This window comes from Chlamydotis macqueenii, chromosome 5 (assembly GCF_036417535.1).
Source record: "Chlamydotis macqueenii isolate bChlMac1 chromosome 5, bChlMac1.mat, whole genome shotgun sequence".
NCBI classification, from domain to species: Eukaryota; Metazoa; Chordata; class Aves; order Otidiformes; family Otididae; genus Chlamydotis; species Chlamydotis macqueenii.
This window is the reverse complement of record NC_141560.1, coordinates 8,161,299-8,178,883: the sequence shown is the minus strand read 5'-3', so window position 1 is coordinate 8,178,883 and position 17,585 is coordinate 8,161,299. Positions and strand designations below refer to the sequence as shown.

Below are 17,585 nucleotides of genomic sequence, written 5' to 3'. Positions count from 1 at the left end.
TGACAGGGAATGGAGGCGATGAACCTGCAGCTGCAGCAGCAGCCTGCGCACTGGTGCGTAGGGTGCAGGGGTGTTGCGGTGGCTCCATTGAGGAACTGACACAGCACAAAAGTTTCTGTATTCAATTCTGCAACGTCAGTGCTTGATTGAGGAAACAGCATGAAAAAAGCACCGCAGAGAGTGTGTTTTGGTCTTGAAGATTCACGGGCTGCTTTCTAAGTTGGTGGAGGCCCATTGATGTATCGCAGCATGAGAGAGAGGGAACGGGCAAAGTTGTTTGCCTGGGTGCAGCTGTAGTCTTCCTTGGAATATGGAAGAAGGAAAGCCACTAGTAAAAGCAGGAGAAGGAACAACTGCAAAGGAACAGCTGCTCGTAACGCCCGGGAAAAGAAGGAGGGAGATGGAGAAACTGCTTCACTATGTTGTGGACGGCTTTCACCTCTGAAAACGGGAAAAAAAAAAGAGAGAAAGAAAGAAAAAGCAGCTTTAGAGTGTGTGTATCTACAGGAAAATGCACTGCATATGAAACACCTGAACTGCAACTTGACAGCCTGCAGGACTGCTCAATGGGAAGCCAGCTGCTGGCTTGGGTTTACTGTCCTTTCTACTGAAGAGGAAACATTTCTTTCCAAGAGTTGAGATTAGTGGGCTTTTACCCTGTTTTCAGATGCAAACTGTAGCTTTCCCAACAGACAAACCAACCACCCTAAATCCATGTTGAAGTATAGAGGAAAGCCACCACTCAGACTGATGAGGCTCCTCTTTGCCTTGGCATTACTGAGATGTGTCCTTTGAACAGACCCTAATGTCCTGAGGGAGAAGTCCTCCCTTTGTCCTTCTCTGTCTGTTTGGGATAAGTGGCTCTGAGCTGCAAGTTTCTTTGTCCAGCTGTGCTGGTGGAACTAAAGGAAGGTTTAAAACTAAAAGATTCCCCACTTTGGCATTAGAAAGTATTTCTCAGGAGTAAAGGCAAGCCACGGTTGCACATTGGTGCAGAGCTCTAGGAGCAGGAGTGCTAAAGGAAACCATTCACCCAGGTGCAGCCCAGAGCTGGGAGGCAGAGGAGATTCTACAGGTGGGCAGAAATCACCTCCACTTGTATGTCAACCTGTGAGGAACAGCTGCCCAGCTTTCTGCTGGCACTCAGCTCACCCGTGCCATTGTCACTATCCTTCCAGAGATCAGGATAATAGAAAATAATACCTCCTGCTCCTGCTCTTGCCACCATCTGCACTTCCCCTCGCGGAGACCTGTGGAGAGAAGTAGCTTTTAGTATCCCGGTTTCACAAACTACAAGAAATGTCTCCTTCTCAACACAGTTGAGAGGAGTTGTAGGCTTGAAGTCCTGTTGTAAATTCTCTCATAAGGTACATGCATCTCAAATACTCAAAGTATTTCAACTCTGACTCACCAGATTTCCTTGTATTGTTTTCAAGTCATGTGAAACTTGTTCAATAAGCTGCTTCAGTTTCCTTCCAATTACATAGACCTTCTCCTCAGCTTCAACGTAATCACCATCTGATTTAAGCAGCAGGGAAGCAGTGAGTTCTTGAAGTGACTTGACTTTAAGCTGTCCTTCCAGCAGCTCTTTCTCCAGTTGCTTAGAACAAACAAACAAACAAACAAACAAACAAACAAACAAAAAACAGTGCCACAGTCACTCTCAACTTTAAGGATGTTCTCATAAAAGGAGGAGCTCTGGAAGGCTTTAGAGAACAACTCAACCTGCCTGGGAATCCGCAATACATAGCAATGGCTCTTACAGCTACAGATGAAATGAAGTTCTCTTGAGAAGACCAGTTGTACCTGCCTGAACTAACACTTAGATATAGTCATAGCAGCAATTAATCCATATGGAAAAGATGTTGCGTCTTGGAAGCCTTACTCCAGCATAAAGACTGTTCATAAGGAACTTAATTATGATGCGTAATTACAGGGAAAAAATGCCTCGTATAGGCAATCTCTTAGTCCACTTCAGAAAGCAGCCATGTGCCTGAATGCAGCAGGTCCGAGGACACGCTGCAGACATCTTGAGAAATAAACATCCTGCTCTTCATTGTGTGGTGAGAACTACTGACTGGAAGCACTGGAAGAGCTGAGGTGCTGCAGTCAGGAGTGCACTTACCATGAGCTCCTTTTGGCATTCCAGTACTGTACTGAGGTCAGCGTTTGCACCAGCAACTTGTGCTTTATGCCGTCGTCTATCAGCACTTGCTAACCACAGGATGAGTTTTTGGCTCTGATCATGGAAGTCCTAGAGAAACAAGAGATTTGCACAGAAGAGAAAAAACACTCTCAGTGCTTTCACCTGGCTTTGCCTCCAAACAAAATGACCAGCCCAGATGAGACAGAGCCAACAACAAACTCACGGTTAGTGAGGCTACAGCAACCTCATCAAACTATTCCACCTAGGTAATAAAAGGCTCTTACCCAGTTCAAAGATATCTTTACCAAACTCTTTAGACCTCACAGAGTCAAGTTTCTAAGAAAATGAAGGGTCTTGATTCTGAGCAACCATTCCGCTGATGTGCAGGAACTGCCCCTCTGCCTTCTCCCCTTATCTCCCCCGCAGCAGCACCCTCAAGAGGAGTTTTCCCCTACAAGCTGGCACGGGGTATGCACCTGGCACTGCAGTAGGGCTTGCTGTAGACCTTTCCTCCAGCTGTCCAGCGCTTGAGTTGCTTTCTCCCAGTGCAAGTTCACCTGCCGAATCTTATTCTGAAGCTCTCTGAACTCTGTGCTGTCCGCTTCTGTGAATTCTTTGCTGCTCAGGTTGATGGAAAGCACCACTGTCTTGTAGTTATCAAATGCTTTAAGCACATCCTGGTAGAAAAAGAAGATTTGCAAAAAGATGAATGACACAGAATAAGGAAAAAATGCAGTACGACTGCTCACAATACCCAACCCCCCAAGACAAGGCCTGTTTTCTAAAAGAAAGGGCCTAAAAAGAGAAGCTTGAGGCTGAACGTTTTGTTTGGGAGAGAATAAAATGTCTCTCCAAGAAAAGAGAAAGGGAGAGGTTTTTCTTTCAGCCTGGCTGCCTGTGTTCCCAGGCACGCTGCCTGTCAATCTCTGCATGTGAAGCCAGAAGCACCTTGCTTCACTACTCTCTTTAGTCCTCTTAGCCAAAACCAGCTTAGCTCCTCTGTGGCACACACACATTGTTATTAGCATTCATGGTGATGAGAGATCCTAGGAGCACAAAGACAATGATAAAGAGCACCAGCATCTTGAAATCCCACTTCTCAGGATGCCACAACTTACTTTCAGTTTCTTGACCCTCTGTTCCAGCACCTGGACGCTGGTTGGAGGTTTCACTTGGTGCAGCTCTTCCAGCTCTTCCTCAGTTTTATCAAGCCAAGCAGAGACATCGCTGAGATCTGAGTTCAGCTGCTGCCACTGCTGCAATTTCTGTTTCATCCTAAGCTTATTTCTGAGGTCTTGAGCTTGGACGAGCTCCCGCCTATCGACAATGCCTACAAATGATGGAACAACAAGTATTTAGAACTTCAGTAAGATGAAGAGTCAGTACAATCGATGCAAGGAGTTTTACGAGTAAATTATTCTCTGATCAATAATTGCTACCAGGTCCTACTGTTACCCAGACACATTTTGCCTTGAGATTCTGCAGTCTGTGAGTTGCATATTACTGGTCATGCTATCCACACAGTCATGCTACAGAGGATTTTAATCACATGAATGGAAGACCTTTTAATTCACCTGGAAGAACAGAGCAAATCTAAGGAGACAGAACTCAGTGAGCCCAGCTGTGATGCTGAGAGAGCTGGGGCTGTTTAGCCTGGAGACAAGAAGGCTCTGGGGAGACCTTATAGCAGCCTTCCAGTACACAAAGGGGGCTTATAGGAAAGATGGGGAGAAAGTCTTCAGCAGGGCCTGTTGTGATAGGAGGAGGGGTCATGGTTTTGAAACAGAAGGAAGCACATTCGGACTTGATATAAGGAAAAAATTGTTTACAAGGAGGGTGGTGGAACACTGGCACAGGCTGTCCAGAGAGGTGGTGGATGCCCCATCCCTGGAAATATTGAAGGCCAAGTTGGGCTGGGCTCTGAGCAACCTGATCTGGTTGGAGATGTCCCTGCTCCTTGCAAGCGCATTGGACCAGATCACCTTTCAAGGTCCCTTCCAACCCAAACTCTTCTATGATTCTCTAATTCATCGTGGGACGGACAGATCCAACAGTCAGGACTTGGGTTTATGCTTCATTCATTCCGAGCTAAAGGAGATGGAGATGCCACCTGTGCAATCTCTACCACTGTTTCTGGAAGCCCATCTAAGCCCTTCTCAGATGCTTTCCTATTCATCCCATGAATGGGACTCAATTTTCCTCCATTTGTAAGACTTGAGCCATGAACTAAGTAAGCTGGTGCATACAGCTGGAGTCTGCTTTTTATCACTTGATTTGCTTTTGTGATTGCAGTACAGATGTGTTTGTAATGCAGTCTCAAGCACCCGAAACCAGGAATGAGGTCCTAAAAGGTCAAGAGAACCAGCTTGTTGGCCCATTTGGAAGAAGGCACCACAGCAAAGACAGTGAAGAACAGAATACATTGCCAGCTTTGACAAAACATTTCTGTAAATGGGAGCTGCAGCATCCAGAGTACCAGTAACTGAGAAAACGAAATATAGCAATCTTATTTTATCCAAAGAGACACACTTTTTTTTTGGTTTGAAATCTGATTAAAAGTCTCTGAAGTATTCAGTATCACACAAAAGTGAAACTGTTCCCATTCACTCTAACCAGCAAAGAGACAGAAGTCTATTATGAGTGATAAAAACCTCAGTTCTGGCAGGAAAAGTAAAAGCTTAGAACAGCAAAGATGGGTTGGGCAGTACCAGGTGAGGAGGCAGCTGAGCAAATCTTAGCAAAACACATCAACGTAGAGAACAGTGCTTTACTTCTCCTTTGCTCCCGAGGCAAATGTGCTGCCTGTGTGCCATCTCTGCTTTGTCTCCCCCAGAGTCACAGGACAAACACCACAGCACCAAAGCCACCCCTAATGCTCTGTACCTGTCTGCTGCTCTGCAGCTGGTGTATTCAGAAGCTCTTGGTTATCTTGGGGTTCGTCATCACTCAGGTTAGTAGACATCATTTTCTCCTTGTTGATGCCTCTGCTGCTTGCAGAGCTGAGCTGCTTCACCTGCAATGACATTTTGGTGGGTGAGCCCTGCAGGTTGACAAGCCGCCCAAGGTCAAGCTTCAGTTGTGTCCCTTTGGGGTGGCTGGGCTGCTGCTGAGCTCTCGCATGCCAGATTTAGCACTGGGCTTCTGCAGCTTTACTAACAGTTTATCCTGGGTCTCTGGGCCTTCCCAGTAAACAAACACACACCACAGTGACGCTAGTTATTACAAGACTGGACGTGGCAAATTCATTGCTTCTGCAGTACATTTGCTGATGCTCCTTGCTGGATTCTGGGTCTTGGCAATATTGACTCTAAGGCTTCAAGACTGGATTAATGGTAACAAAAGCAGCCAGACACCAGTACCATCTTGTGAATCTGTAAAGAGAAACTCTTCCAGAAATGACAAGAATTGACAAACTGCAGGTGCACTTTGGGGAAACGGCAAAAGCAGAGCCCTCTCAGACTTGCCATCCATAGAATCAGCAATGTATGAAACACAGTCGCTCTTCTTGCAACGATCTCTGTCCAGTTCCATTGACTGCAAGTTTGATCCATTCTAACCCGCCGCCCAAGTTCTCACACTTCTCTCCCCGACAGTTACAGGGCTTGTTTTGCTTTCTCTGTTAGCAGACCAATTGATACTAACCCTGCACTCTCCTTGTTTGACCAAATTGCAGGGATGTGCGATTTATGCTCATAAAGTTCCTCATGCACCTGGATTTTCTATCTGTCGCTGCTCACAGGGATATTTCACAGGACCCTTCTCCAGCGTTAATTCTCTCCTGGCCCATGCCAGCTCCCTTTTAGACTCTGCTCCTGCAGCACCGGACAGACTGTGGCTGCTCTTCCACAAACACATCAGGTGGGCTTCTCTGGCCCCTTGCACAACAGAGTGGGAATCAGCTCTGACGCTGGCACTGACTGTCTCACCCACTGGGAAACTCAGCAAAGAGTGAGCAGCTGTAGCGCCGGAGAGCTGGCAGAGTCACTGCCCTTGCCACTTACGCATCCTTCCAAGAGAAAGTGACTGCTGAAAGGCCTCTCTGCTGTGACACTGCCACAGACAAACATCATGGCATGTGAAAGGCATTTAAAAAAAAAAAAGCAAAGCAACAAACAGTTTTTATCCTTTTCCGGTACTCCTCACAAAATCTTGACCACTGCCACTGAGCACTTAAAGCAGAAAAGCAGTTGTTCAGATTCATTAAAAATCCACAACTTGCTGCAAACTACAAATAGTTAGACAGCACTGTAAAGCAGAAGAATAGCAAGTGTGAGGCTTCTGATTGACTCTTCTCCCTTCCTTGCTTCACATGGTGAGCTCTACCTGTTCTTCTGCAAGTACAGCACATTAAGGCACCCTGAGTCTCTCACTCTTGCTCTGCAGAGCATTCCTGTGCTTTACCTGATTTTGATTGCAGTTGTCTTGAAGCGTCATCTGGACTTTGTCCAAATTGCACTTCACTTCCTCCAGCTTCAAGGCAATAGCCTCTGTCTCCTTTTGGTAGTCTACGTTATCTTCACGACCTTCCGTTAAAGAAAGGATCTTCTGTTCAATCTGTGATAACGCCGCCTAGAAGGGACAACAGTCGATTATTCATTCTTAGAAGTACAACACTCCTTTCCTGAGAACATTCTGAAGTCATTGCCCACACTTCCCCTGTCCCTGAAGAACAGAAACATACAGGCAAAAAGAGAAATAGGTGCACACTCCCTAGATATTCTCCACTCTCATCTCCTTTTACTGTCAACAAATACATCAATGTTATATGAGTTAGTCTTACAAGTGTTTCCAACAACTGTCTCTGCAGGAAGTTACAGTAACTCAGCTATGGAGCCATAGAAGAGGAGAGCAGAAATGACAGACTCAACTGTGATGCAACCAAGAAGACAGCGGACCCCTCTGGGGGAGAAGGAGGCAGTGCACGGACTGGTCACGTCATCCTTTGGGAGGAATGGCGCTGCATTACCAAAACATACTGACGTTACCACCTGTCAGCCAGGCCACTGTGAACTGTGGGGATCTGTGTTTTAATTCAAGCTGCTGTGAATCAAAGTGCATCTCTGCATCACTTTAAGCTCACCTTTTTAAGGTGAGTATGGAGACAGGTACCATGGCTCAACTGCAAAGTAACCAGCTGCAAGAAATTAACTGCTTCACCTCAGACATCCACATCTAGAGTCTGCTGCCGCTTCGTGCTCTGTGTATTTGTCTGTGTAGATCTTGACTAGGCTAGAAAATCCTCCCCCCTCCAAGTTCACGTCTTAACACTGAGCCAGAGTGTTAACAGGCGACAGGAATTCAACTGCGCTTACAGCTGCCTGAAGCCTGCTTGTTTCCCCTGGGTGGAACTGCCCTGTTGAAGCCTATGCTGAGAGGAACCCTGAAGGGGATCCAGACACAGCCAGCTCCTCCGGGTGCGTTCAGCATCCTCACTCCCACAGAGTTCAGCACCCGAGCACTTGGCTGAACCACAGCCTAAACCCACGCCAACAAGTGGCACGGACTCCGTTCCTGTTAAAAAGACCCCACCCTACAAAACCAACAGAAGAGCTGAAAATGTCTCCTCGTCATTTCAAATGGGGACATGTTGGTGTGGGCTCCTTTATATGAGTGAAGTTTGTTGCTTTAGGTAGACTCAGTGCTTGAAGCAAACTGCTACAGCAGACTGGCACCGCAGGGAACTTCAAAGTGGGATGCCTGCAGTTTCCTAGAATCTGCATGCCAGGACTCCCATCCAGCCCAGCCCCTCATGCCAGTCCTCTTTTCCTCCACCTGTTTTCACCAAGGGCTACCACCCACTCCTTTCCTTCTGCTGCCATCCAGTAGAAGAGCAGTAGGTCCAAATATTGCCACTGCTCACAGAGGGCAGGGGAACAGCTCCTATCTTTCTACCGATGCTGCCAGACTTTGGCAAAAAGTGCAGAAGAAGAATTTACCAGCTGGGAAGCTATCTTATACCAGCCTTTCAAGTCACTGCGACAACCGTAGAAAGTGAAAATGCCAACAGAAAAAAATATTCCTTTTTTCCTAGCTGGTTTATCACGACTACGACCAGCGAAAGATTTAACAGAGGATTCAAACTATACTGAGCCATGTTCCTGAAAATAATCCAAATAAAAACAAAGCTGTGAAAATACTCAGGATCCTACGTAAATCCCCCGGATGCATAAAGATCCCAACTCTAAAAATAGGTATTTAACTAAGCCCTTGGAGAGCTGCCCCGAAACTGAAGCCAAGAGGTTCCCTGTTTTCTGCACAGCGCAACGCAGCCGATGGAGAGCGGGGAGGAGAAGCAGTAAGCACAGCTCTTCTGCTGCACACACTCCAGGGAAAGGCGACTTGTTTGGGTGGCAGCAGCAAACTGACGGCTCAGTCTTACCTGGTAATCAGCAAGCTGCAGTCCCACCATCTGCTGTATTTTGGGGGCCTGGGGGTCTGACCCCAGGGTCACTTGAGTTTTGTGTAGCTGCTGTTGCAGCCCAGCAACCTGGGCCTGGCACACCTGGAGGGTGGGTTCTGGCTCAGGCCTACCACAATCCACCGTATCCTCCGAGTCTCCCGCTTTCCCTCGAGAGCCCTGGCTGGCGTCGGAGACAGGAGGCGGCCTCTCCCTCTGAAGCAAAGCACATGAAAGAAATGCAGTCATCCATCTCATTTTTTCTTTCTTTTTCTCAGAGAGATAAAAATGCATTGTTTCCGCTGTCAATGTCTTCCTTTAATCATTACTGTTCTTGTTTGCCTCTGAGATAGTACGGGAAAGTGCCGTTAAACAGCGAAAGTAAATCTGAGTAACCAGATCCCGCAACAGCAGCCTAAGTGTGTCTAGGCATACGTCTCTAAAGAAATAAAAAGGGACCAGTTGACTTCAACCTCCACCTGAAATTTCCAGCTCTAGTTCCAAGCCTGTATGTTTGGGTTCATTCATGCCAATAACAAAACATCACACACCTATAATACTGTGCGTGACAGCCATTTGTCACACATGTTCAGCAGGGCCCGTAGCGATGGGACCAAGGGTAATGGTTTTAAACTCAAAGAGGGTGGATTTAGACTGGAGACAAGGAATAAATTTTTTACGTTGAGGGTGGCAAAGCAGTGGCACAGGTTGCCCAGAGAGGTGGTGGATGCCCCATCCCTGGAAACATTGAAGGCCAGGTTGGATGAGGCTCTGAGTAACCTGATCTGGTTGGAGATGTCCCTGCTCCTTGCAGGGGGCTGGACTGAATGGCCTTTACAGGTCCCTCCCAATCCAAACCATTCTATGATTCCCTGCATGTGTACGTAAGCATTTAGGTTACGCTTACGGCATGCTCTGCCCCTCCCCAGCTGGATATCGCTTGATCCCCTTCCTCTCCAGAAACGGAAGCTCAGATACAAAGTCAAATTACCTGAATAAAACAAACCAATATCGCCTGAGTAGGAGTTCATGGACACAGCATGCGATCATGTGCTGAGACCATGGAGGCACCACCGAGTGGACGGTTACCATGGCGAACTGTTGGAATCATAGAACCCTAGAATCATAGAAACTGAGAGAATCATAGAGCTTCTCATCCACGGGAACTCCCAAGTCCTTCTCCTCAGGGCTGCTCTGCATCCATTCTCCGCCCAGCCTGGATTTGTGCTTGGGATTGCCCCAGCCCATGTGCAGGACCTTGCACTTGGCCTGCTTGTACTTTGCACAGGCCCACCTCTCCAGCCTGTCAAGGTCCCTCTGGATGGCATCCCTTCCCTCCAGCGTGTCGACAACACCACACAGCTCAGTGTTGCTGGCGAATTTGCTGAGGCTGCACTCTTCCCAGCAGATGTCCGGGAGGCTGATCAGGATAGGGCCTGCAGATGTCATTTAGAATTGCTTGCAGAAGATTCAAAACTACGTATGCAGAAATAGGGACAAGAGTTTCACGTGGAAGCACAGCCTGAGCGAGCAGAGTATCGCTGACGGCCATGGCCGACAGAAACTTAAATGAGCTCTATTGGAAAGTAATTGCTTTCAAAATGCAAAATACTGACGGCAGAGGGAGAGAGGAGAGAGTGTGTGTCCGTGTGCGGTGAGGGCTGGGCAGGATCCATCATTACTCTCTGGATACAGCGCCACTGTGAAAGCTGTAGCTGTGTGTCGTAGTGCAGCCGCGATCGGGACCAGACTACGCAGTCTCTCTCTCACTCCCCCCACCCTCCCAGAGAACAGGGAGAGAGAATGTAAGAAAAAAGGCTCCAGGTTTGAGATAAGGACAGGGAGAAATCCTTAAAGTTACCGTGACGGGCAAAACAGACTCGACTTGGGGAAAACTAATCATTTATTCCTAAAAGCAAAGCAGGAGAACGAGAGGGAGAACAAGATAACTTCACCCCATCCCTCCCTCTTCCCGGGCTTAACATTATCTCTACCACCTTCCCCTCACCCCGAGTGGCACAGGGGGAAGAGGGAATGGGGGTGACGGTCCCTTCATCACACGTTGCTTTACGCTGCTACTTCCTCGTCGGCAGGAAGAACTCCTCACATTCCTCCCCTGCTCCAGCGTGCTGTCCCTCCCACGGGCTGCAGTCCCTCATGAACTGCTCCGGCGTGGGTCATCTCCTCCACGGGGTGCAGTCCCTCTGGAATGGCTGCCCCAGCGGGCCCTCCACGGGCCACAGCCTCCTTCAGGCATCTGCCTCCCCTGATGTGGGGTCCTTCACAGGCTCCAGGTGGATCTCTGCTCCTCCGTGGGCTTCCATGGGCTGCAGGGGGACAACCTGCTCCACCATGGGCTGCACCACAGGCTGCAGGGGAATCTTGGCCAGGAACAGCATTACTGCTCCCTCTCCTTCTTCACTGACCTTGGCGTCTGCAGCCGTTCCTCTTACAAGAAATTCTTCACAACAGGCAGGCAGACGCCTCTCAGGTTCTCTTCGCATCTCCTCTCCTCTCCACTTCTTGCAGCCGGGCCGGGCCGAGTTGGGCCCAGTCGGCCGCCTGGCGGGAGGCCAGGTGTTGAGGCCTGCAAGGCCCACAAGGCTCGTGCCTCCACATCGTCGCCTCCATTCTACGTCTTCACATCGTCTTCCCTTTTTTTTCTATTTTACCCTTCTTAAATACATTAGCGCAGAGGCATTACCAGGGAACATTCTGCTACCAATTGTCTCGGATTGGAAAAGGCGCAGATTTTTTTGTTTCCACCAAGTGACTACAGTACGAAACGATACAGGCAACGTGAAGCGTGCACAGCGCTCATTTGAGGCAAGATGCCTCCTCAACTGCTTGTCTGTCATGCTGACCCGAGACAGGCTGCTGTGCTTGACTGAGGTGAAGTTTCCGCATCTAAGAACTCCGTATTCAATCCCCCTGCAAGCTTAAGAGCACTGCACCTAGAAAAGAGTGTATCTACCCAAGTCGAAAGCGTGTTGCTTACAGTTTAAAAATCTATTTTAAAAGTCTGTTTTCCATAGAAAAAAGCTGAAATTTGGTCCAGATATACATTTTGAGATGCGAAATTTAAGCCATTTTGCGTGATAGGGAAAGGAGGCGATGAACCTGCAGCTGCAGCAGCAGCCTGCGCACTGGTGCGTAGGGTGCAAGGGTGTTGCAGTGGCTCCATTGAGGAACTGACACAGCAGTTCCCCTCACCCCTCCCTCTTCCCTGGCTTAACATAGCCATGATCTTCACCACAGGCTGCAGGGGGATCTTGGCCAGGAGCAGCATCACTGCTCCCTCTCCTTCTTCACTGACCTTGGTATCTGCAGCCATTCCTTTCACAAGAATTTCTTCACAACAGCCAGGCAGACACCTCTCAGGATCTCTTCACGTCTCTCCTCTCCAATACTTGCAGCCGGGCCGGGCCAAGTCCAGCAGAGATGGCTGCCCGGCGGGAGGCCAGAGGATGAGGGCCGTAAGGCCCACAAGGCTTACGCCTTCCCCCCATTGCCCCCATTCTACGTCTTCACATCTTCCTTTTTCTGTTTTCCCCTTCTGAAATACGTTATCGCAGAGGCATTACCAGGGAACATTCTGCTACCAATTCGCTCGGCCTTGGCCAGCAGTGGGTCTGCCCTAGGCCCGGCCGAGTCCACCAAACAAAGGGGAACAACTTCTAGCAGCTTCTTATAGAAGCTGCCACCGTAGCCCCCCTCACTAAACAAAACCAGAACACTGGGAAATCGGAAGCTGGAGCACAAGCCTGGCTCCACAGACACAGCTCCACCCAGCAGTGTGCTGGCTTACTGGCTGTGGAAGCTGCCATGTCCGGAAGGGCTGCCGGATCCGTGTGTCTTTAGAAGGCTGGAGCGCGGGCACTGCTGCTTGAGACCGAGGTCGAGACACGTCAGTACGGCACGGGCCTGCCTTGTCCCAGATCTGAGCACACAGCCCGGATGTGAACTGCTGTACGGTACCACTGCTAAAAAATGCCAAACTGTCAGCTTTGACTTTCCTCAACCATGTTGCTGACTGCGCAAGCCTAACTACATCCCAGTTAGTTATTAGTTTAGTTTAATATCCTGGTAATGAACTGTGCTTTCTTGCCATCACGGTTGGGAAGAAGCTGTTGGTTTGCTCCAGGGACTGTCTTTCTCTGAACGCAACAATGCAAAGCAACTTGCTTCATAAACCGCCCTGCCCGAAGATGGGAATAAGCAAGCACCAGTGGTGACAAGGGCAGAAAAGGCTAATCATAAAGCCCATTTTGTGCACCTTACCCGCTCCAGCACTGTCATATCTCCCGGTTTAGAAAATCCGTTCCAGACGGGAGAAATAGTTCAGCCATCCAAAAGAGTAATGAGCATTGGCTGCTTCAACTTCATCTTCTGCCTCCAGGAAATTACCGTCAGTTGCAAAGGAAAGGCTCTGTGCCACTGGACACAGGCTCCACTGCTGAATTCCTCATCTCTTGCTCTGACAAGCACGAGAGTGGTTATGCTGCTCCTGACGCTGTTGTGTTAGCATGCAAACAAGCTGACTTACACGGGAGCGGAAGGGTCGGCACTGTTGGAACGCAGGGCTGGTTGCCTCCCCACCAGACACAGCAATAGCCCCTGCAGCCACTGGCAAAGTTTTAGTGACAGTACTCAAACTGTACAACCGAGGAGCAGTGGCAACGCTGACTGTACACAGGGTTTCTGTAGCCATTGCCCAAGTGTTGGTTTCATTTTACAGATAAAGATTTTAAAAATGCACAATTCTCTCCCAAGATACTGTACACTATTCAGTAGGTGAAAATAATAAAAAATAATCCTTCATTAAAAAAGTAATTACATATTTGTATACATCAGCCATAATCATGTTCATCTAGAAAACACGTGCATTACAAACCATTGCCGTGCAATGCCACAATTTCTTATTTCAAAGCTGGTATAGAAAGAGAACACAGCAGTCCTAACCCCCAGGACGCTGTATGTCAACCAAAACAAATGGGCATCCTTTTATTGAAAGTGTTACGATGACTAGAATACAATGACAAGATTCAAAAAGATGCAGATATTTTGTTTCCACCAAGTGACTACAGTTCCAAACGATACAGGCAACGTGAAACGTGCACAGCGCTCATTTGAGGCAAGATGCCTCCTCAACTGCTTGTCTGTCATGCTGACCCGAGACAGGCTGCTGTGCTTGACTGAGGTGAAGTTTCCGCATCTAAGAACTCCGTATTCAATCCCCCTGCAAGCTTAAGAGCACTGCACCTAGAAAAGAGTGTACCTACCCAAGTCGAAAGCGTGTTGCTTACAGTTTTAAATTGTATCGAAAAAGCCTGTTTTCCATACAAAAACGGTGAAATTTGGTCCAGATAAACATTGTGAGATGCGAAATTTAACCCATTTTGCGTGACAGGGAATGGAGGCGATGAACCTGCAGCTGCAGCAGCAGCCTGCGCACTGGTGCGTAGGGTGCAGGGGTGTTGCGGTGGCTCCATTGAGGAACTGACACAGCACAAAACTTTCTGTATTCAATTCTGCAACGTCAGTGCTTGATTGAGGAAACAGCATGAAAAAAGCACTGCAGAGAGTGTGTTTTGGTCTTGAAGATTCACGGGCTGCTTTCTAAGTTGGTGGAGGCCCATTGATGTATCGCAGCGTGAGAGAGAGGGAACGGGCAAAGTTGTTTGCCTGGGTGCAGCTGTAGTCTTCCTTGGAATATGGAAGAAGGAAAGCCACTAGTAAAAGCAGGAGAAGGAACAACTGCAAAGGAACAGCTACTCGTAACGCCCGGGAAAAGAAGGAGGGAGATGGAGAAACTGCTTCACTATGTTGTGGACGGCTTTCACCTCTGAAAACAAGAAAAAAAAAGAGAGAAAGAAAGAAAAAGCAGCTTTAGAGTGTGTGTATCTACCGGAAAATGCACTGCACATGAAACACCTGAACTGCAACTTGACAGCCTGCAGGACTGCTCAATGGGAAGCCAGCTGCTGGCTTGGGTTTACTGTCCTTTCTACTGAAGAGGAAACATTTCTTTCCAAGAGTTGAGATTAGTGGGCTTTTACCCTGTTTTCAGATGCAAACTGTAGCTTTCCCAACAGACAAACCAACCACCCTAAATCCATGTTGAAGTATAGAGGAAAGCCACCACTCAGACTGATGAGGCTCCTCTTTGCCTTGGCATTACTGAGATGTCTCCTTTGAACAGACCCTAATGTCCTGAGGGAGAAGTCCTCCCTTTGTCCTTCTCTGTCTGTTTGGGATAAGTGGCTCTGAGCTGCAAGTTTCTTTGTCCAGCTGTGCTGGTGGAACTAAAGGAAGGTTTAAAACTAAAAGATTCCCCACTTTGGCATTAGAAAGTATTTCTCAGGAGTAAAGGCAAGCCACGGTTGCACATTGGTGCAGAGCTCTAGGAGCAGGAGTGCTAAAGGAAACCATTCACCCAGGTGCAGCCCAGAGCTGGGAGGCAGAGGAGATTCTACAGGTGGGCAGAAATCACCTCCACTTGTATGTCAACCTGTGAGGAACAGCTGCCCAGCTTTCTGCTGGCACTCAGCTCACCCGTGCCATTGTCACTATCCTTCCAGAGATCAGGATAATAGAAAATAATACCTCCTGCTCCTGCTCTTGCCACCATCTGCACTTCCCCTCGCGGAGACCTGTGGAGAGAAGTAGCTTTTAGTATCCCGGTTTCACAAACTACAAGAAATGTCTCCTTCTCAACACAGTTGAGAGGAGTTGTAGGCTTGAAGTCCTGTTGTAAATTCTCTCATAAGGTACATGCATCTCAAAGGTACAATGATTACATTTGAGGGCCTTTCTACAGGCTAAGTATGTCAACATATGCTATATGCTGACAGCAAATTGTTGGGAAAAAAAAAGAATACTCGCCTTCTTCACAGCATGGCTGGATTTTGCTGCGCCTGGTTTATCGACGCCTGAGTCCAAGTCTTCTGGAACTAGCAGGAGTGCTCTGGTATCCTAAAAGGCAACCACACCTTCCCCTTTAAAATGCACGTTCAAAACTCACAGCAGATGAAGTGCAAAGAGCCGTCTGTCATTGCCTCTCTGTAGGTGCACAGCCCATTGCCTCTTTAGATGTGCATAACCAGGGGTAAACAGATGCTCCAGTTCTCCAGCAGAAGAAAAAAATAGTTTACTGTGCGCAACCCAAAGGAATTAAGAGGAACAGGGGCGTACAAGTATTAACTTGAAAATATCTCTATCTGACAGCTCTCAGGATAAGCTCCGTATTGCTGCGAACTACAACTCTGTGTTCATTACACACTCCTAGCCTGATTCTTGGTATGGATCACAGGATAATTCTGTTTGGAAGGCACCGCAGGAAGTTCATCTTGTCCAACCTCCTGCTCCAAGCAAGGTCAGCTATGACACTGGACCAAAAGCCTTACTCAAGGCTTTATCCTGTCTGCTCATCAGACTCCTCACAACCTCTCTGGGTAATCTATTCCATTACTGCACCAGCCTCGTGATGCTGGAGTTTTGCCTACAGGTAGACTTAACGGTTCTTTCTTCAGCTCATGAAGGTGGAAGTAGTTAAGTTTTAAGCCAGTCTTTTATAAATACCTTTACTTTTAATATGTTGCTATTTTTCAGAAAGTAAGATCCATGAACAAGTATTTCAACTCTGACTCACCAGATTTCCTTGTATTGTTTTCAAGTCATGTGAAACTTGTTCAATAAGCTGCTTCAGATTCCTTCCAATTACACAGACCTTCTCCTCAGCTTCAACGTAATCACCATCTGATTTAAGCAGCAGGGAAGCAGTGAGTTCTTGAAGTGACTTGACTTTAAGCTGTCCTTCCAGCAGCTCTTTCTCCAGTTGCTTAGAACAAACAAACAAACAAACAAACAAACAAACAAACAAAAAACAGTGCCACAGTCACTCTCAACTTTAAGGATGTTCTCATAAAAGGAGGAGCTCTGGAAGGCTTTAGAGAACAACTCAACCTGCCTGGGAATCCGCAATACATAGCAATGGCTCTTACAGCTACAGATGAAATGAAGTTCTCTTGAGAAGACCAGTTGTACCTGCCTGAACTAACACTTAGATATAGTCATAGCAGCAATTAATCCATATGGAAAAGATGTTGCGTCTTGGAAGCCTTACTCCAGCATAAAGACTGTTCATAAGGAACTTAATTATGATGCGTAATTACAGGGAAAAAATGCCTCGTATAGGCAATCTCTTAGTCCACTTCAGAAAGCAGCCATGTGCCTGAATGCAGCAGGTCCGAGGACACGCTGCAGACATCTTGAGAAATAAACATCCTGCTCTTCATTGTGTGGTGAGAACTACTGACTGGAAGCACTGGAAGAGCTGAGGTGCTGCAGTCAGGAGTGCACTTACCATGAGCTCCTTTTGGCATTCCAGTACTGTACTGAGGTCAGCGTTTGCACCAGCAACTTGTGCTTTATGCCGTCGTCTATCAGCACTTGCTAACCACAGGATGAGTTTTTGGCTCTGATCATGGAAGTCCTAGAGAAACAAGAGATTTGCGCAGAAGAGAAAAAACACTCTCAGTGCTTTCACCTGGCTTTGCCTCCAAACAAAATGACCAGCCCAGGTGAGACAGAGCGAACAACAAACTCACGGTTAGTGAGGCTACAGCAACCTCATCAAACTATTCCACCTAGGTAATAAAAGGCTGTTACCTAGTTCAAAGGGGGTGCAGGGCTTGTTTTGCTTTCTCTGTTAGCAGACCAATTGATACTAACCCTGCACTCTCCTTGTTTGACCAAATTGCAGGGATGTGCGATTTATGCTCATAAAGTTCCTCATGCACCTGGATTTTCTATCTGTCGCTACTCACAGGGATATTTCACAGGACCCTTCTCCAGCGTTAATTCTCTCCTGGCCCATGCCAGCTCCCTTTTAGACTCTGCTACTCCAGCACCGGACAGACTGTGGCTGCTCTTCCACAAACACATCAGGTGGGCTTCTCTGGCCCCTTGCACAACAGAGTGGGAATCAGCTCTGACGCTGGCACTGACTGTCTCACCCACTGGGAAACTCAGCAAAGAGTG

The 17,585-nt window shown here is 47.7% G+C and overlaps 1 pseudogene; it reads right to left on the bottom strand.

The window, feature by feature from the left end:
• Positions 1 to 435: 435 nt before the first annotated feature.
• On the bottom strand, positions 436 to 12,842 carry LOC147600472 (nesprin-2-like; annotated as a pseudogene).
• Positions 12,843 to 17,585: the final 4,743 nt, after the last annotated feature.